Below are 4,883 nucleotides of genomic sequence, written 5' to 3' on the forward strand. Positions count from 1 at the left end.
TCCTTAGTGCTTTTGCTTGGAGAAAGGATGGCACAAAGCTTATTTAATTCCTGCATTCTTCTTTTTAAAAGAAAAATTTAATTATTAAACGTGACTAAACTTTTAAATAACACTACTACTATTTCCCTTGTTAACTTCCAACTCTGTATGGACCAGATTCCTACACTGGAATTAGAAATCTAGTAGTCTACACATACATTAAGCACTAGGATTTACGGCTTCAGTGTTACCTTACCCTGAGCAGCATTAAAACCCATCAGAATAAAACCTCTGTGTGAGCAGTACCCCGCTGCAGGACTGTGAGCCCTCGTGATGTGAGGGGCAGAGGCTCCATAACCCACCTAACTCCACGCAGGCTGCTAGGAGTGACGGGCAGCCCGGCTCAGCAGAAATACTACCACAGGCCTGCAGACCAGCAGAAATGTTGTTCTGCCCCTCCTCACCCTATGGTGACTCATGGCACAGATCTTTAGCTTGGGTACAAGGCTGAGCAGCCCTGTGGTACCCATCGCAGGTTTGGGGCTGATTGAGGTATTTCTGCCTCAGCTGTCTCTGTGCTCTGCTCCTCTGATGGAGAAGTTTGTGTCAAGATTCTTGGGGTTTCTTACAGACAGTGTTTTGAATTTGGGTGCTTAACTGGAAACAGTTTAAAGAGATCTGATTTTGAGAGGGAGAGCATTAAATGTTTCCTGAATATTGAATCCTTGTAATGGGTCCCAAGGTGATTGTTCCAAATTGGGAACATTCAGAATTGCTAATCCCTTTAGAAATCCGAGTCCACAGGGACTTGCACAAAAAAACATGTGGCAGACCAGGATTTGCGTTCAAATATCCTCTGGGCTTAGGCTACTATGCATAATACTGGACCATTACACACAATACTAGGGTCTAAATCAAAAAAGTAGACAACATGTGAGAGATGCATTTAGACAATCAGTATAAACATAACCAACAAGGAGTTTCATGATGAAGTGATTTTTTTTTAAACATGCATTGGATTGGATTTTTTTTTTTAATCAGAATTCCATTGAAATGGATTAAGTCTTTTCCTCTCCCTACAAAGACATGCATTGTTATTGATATTTTATGTGGTAGATGAGTTAGATGGAACAATTCCCTCATGATATTTTGAAACATATCTTTTGCTTCTCACAGTATTTTTTATTGGTCCTAAACTTAATGTTTCATTTACACAGGTTTCTTACATCAGGGGCATATAAGCATCCTGTGGCCAAAAATGTGTCATAAGTACACATCACGACTTTTTTCTCCTTCTATTACTTTACCTTAAACTTTATTAAACCCTGGATACATCAGTCAGTCTCAGTTTACAGTTGGTGTAATCTTACCTAAACTCAGACTTGCACACTGCACGTTTTCCATGTTAACTGGCAATCCTAAATTCAAAAGTTTTGCTGGTGCAAGCAGTTATTTGCCAACTCCTGGTTTCAAATACATTGAAGACGATGCTGCCCGTGTGTATATAAGAGCAAAAATTCGGGCCTCTAACATCTGATTTGTACAGCTGCAAAGAACAGCTAGGAAACAAACTCCACAGATTGGGGTTAAAGTGGGCTCTGCATTGAGCATTGTCAATAGGTTCCTTGTTGCTACGGAAACTATTTCCTTGGTAGCTGCATGTTTGCCACATCTTACTAAATTGGTGTCAATCTCAAGCAAAGAACAATGTGTTGTGGCATCAAAAGAAATAAAAACCCAAATAGGCTTAAAGTTTATTAAATAATAATTAAAAAAAGAAATCTGAAATGACGAGGCAATAACCTACTGAAAAGCACTGATTGCAAAAGAGTCACTAGCTGCCCATATGGGTAAATGCATCTGTACAGTAAATAAAAATCTTTCACCTTCTAAAAATCTGAAAGGTTTTTTTTTTTAAAAATAAATAAATAAAAAAATACTTTTTAGCTTGTTGAAAACATCAGGTGCTGCACTCATCTGGCAGCTAGTTTTGTGCAGAGGAATAGAGGGGGTTCCATAGCATCATTTTGCTTACTATTGACCCAAATGATAAATGATGTTTTTGCTATGTAACATTAAACTATATGGTAATTTACAACCTTACAGCAGGTAAAACAGGTTATAAGAGCACTCACAGACACCCCAAAGTATGAAAATACACTTGTGCACAATTATCAGAACTGTTTGTGAGCAAATGATTGCATGTGCCAATTTTTGTATCCCATTGTACTTCCTCTCCCCTCTGCTTTTCAGGTATGTATTTATTAGCATTGACAAGAATTTTCTGGGGCAGAAATTTTTAAAGTGGGAGGGTTCAAATATGCCAGTTTAAAGGCCATGCTAACTCAATATATAGCGTTAACTGTGGTATCTATCTCTATATTAGACTATGAGCCAACCAAATTGTGTCTATATGATTATGAAATAAATTCAATGAATGCAGCTGAAGAATAAGATCAATTTTACAAGATGAACCACACTGAGGAATACTGACATTGTTTCTATAGCTACTCACAGACTTACTATAGTTCTATAAAAACGTAAAACAAAACAAAACAAAAAAAGCCCAAACAGTGGTTCAATATTTGTGCTTTTTCCCAAATGACCCAATAAGCCATTATTTTGTCCCACTCAAGCTGTCTTGTCTGGAATCAACATCCCCAGACTATGGAAAATAGCTTTTTTTGCAACATTTTTACCACATTATAATTCATATGAAAAGGAGGGGCAGTGAACACATTTCTACACAGAATAACTGAAACCTGGAATAAGAAAACAAAAGAATAACATCAGAAAGCAGAGACTTGTCTAGAAGTGAGCTGCTGAAAGGGAACCTGTGTAAGGAAAATGAGAGATGCCACAAGGAAAGCCTTTCCTTTTTCAGCTCCCTAGCTAGGGATTAGTACTAATATTACTTAATTGTACATCCTAAATTCCAAATTCTAAAGATCCCCAAATTATATGGAAATAGACATCAGAGCAAGAAACTCAAGAAAAAATGAATGCACTAAAAATAAACAGAAATTATATGGACATTTCTGCTATATAGATCATTTAGTTACCAGTATAATTTGTTTCCTTTAAAACATTTTCTTAATAGTATTTACGCTTTTTGTACATACTGTCTGTAAACTCCAATAAAATATTTTTCATCTTCAAAAAGTGCCATAAGCACAAGATGTTACAAGCAATGTAGGAAAGAGAAGAAATAATGGAAATTAAAGACAACAGGTGATCCATGAAAAATTAGTTTGATCTACAGCAGCCCTATTTCACAATGTATTGCTCTTATGAAATCAGATGCAGTAAGAGAATTCATAGTTTCTAATACTTTTCTTGGAAAAGGGCAAGCACTGGCAAAGCTATCTGAAGTCAGGTGTCCTCAATCTACCTGGTTTTGCCAGCTTCAGTGGATATTTCCCAGGTTTCATGAAGCACTGCAGAGAAAACCCAACTTAAATTCCATGATCTCAGACATCCTGTAAGTGAGCACATTCACTCAATTAATCAGATGATTGCAAAATGCATAATGATCCTAACTTCTACGCCCCCACGTAGGAAAATCATGACAACATTTTTTGAGATGGTATAATCACTTGGACCTAGGAGATGCATCTCCTGAAGGTATTACTAAGATAAATGGCAACAAAGGCTATATTTCTTTCGGTTTTCAGAGAGTTTAAGAAAACAACCTCCTTATCAGTAATAGATGTAAATACGGTCTGACCAACATTTTATCCCACCTTTATTTTCAGTAAGGTGAGGAAAGAAATCCAAGCAGGGCAGGAAATTTAAAAAGAAACAATACAGGAGAAAAATGCACATATACATGTTTAATTAGGTTTGGAACAAAGAAGGAATGAGCAGAAACTGGCTGGGACTCGCAGGCAGATGAAGTAGAGAGCACACAGCTGTTTCAACTTATACTTATCCAGACCACCTCTACTCAACAGGAACTCTCTTTACAGAATTAGAGAGGTTTGATGATGGGATGCAAAGTCACAGGAAAACAGAGATGTGCTTTGCCATATGGGAACAGTTTCTCATAACACTTATGCAGCAGCAAGAGGATGGATGTGGAATGTAACTGAGCTAGCAGGACCACTGTTTCCTAAAACAACCCTTCTTCATGTAAGAGCACTTTTGACCTGTAGGAACTGCTCTGGGAATGAGGTCATGTGAGTTATAAGTTTGAATGAACTTCTGTATATAATTGACAGTGTTCTCAGTACAACGGAACTAAAACACAGAAAACCACAACAATTCATCTCCTGTTAACATCGTCTTTCAGATTTTTTTTTCTAGGCATGTTTTAACATCTGAAATTACTGTGGCATCCTAGAAGCTACCACCTTTACCTGCATCTTAAGGAAGAGGTCAGGTACATTTCACTTAATTAGATGTAGCTGATTTATTAATAGCCACATTTAACAACAGACAGTTTTTTTGCATATTTGAACACTGTGGCTGCATTAAGAATAATTAAAATTTGCTGTGTTTAAAGGTGGTGCATTTTTCAAATGCTTCTGTCCAATTTGTATTCCTGGTGCTTTTGTGAATTTGAATTTTACCTTCACAATTGGTTTGCCCCATAGCAGCAAATATATCCTGGCCACTCTGCTGCTAATTTAACAGCCTGCTCCTTAACATTGGAGATCAGAAATACTATCAGATACGGGAAATAAAAAGTGCATCAGAGGACTTTAATGGGGACATCAAGGTTAATATCTATCTACACCCTTTCTTCAGAAACTGCAGGCAAGACAATTTATTGGAGTGGACCTAAGTTTTATGCTTAATTATCTAAAGCTTGGATTCTTCAGCATCACAGTTCTCCATTGCCTACCGTCTAGAGAGGCAGCAGACAAAATCTCTATGAAATCCATCTTCTGGCACCTGAAACA

The sequence above is a fragment of the Netta rufina genome (assembly GCF_964035555.1).
Source record: "Netta rufina genome assembly, chromosome: 16".
In the NCBI taxonomy this organism is placed as follows: Eukaryota; Metazoa; Chordata; class Aves; order Anseriformes; family Anatidae; genus Netta; species Netta rufina.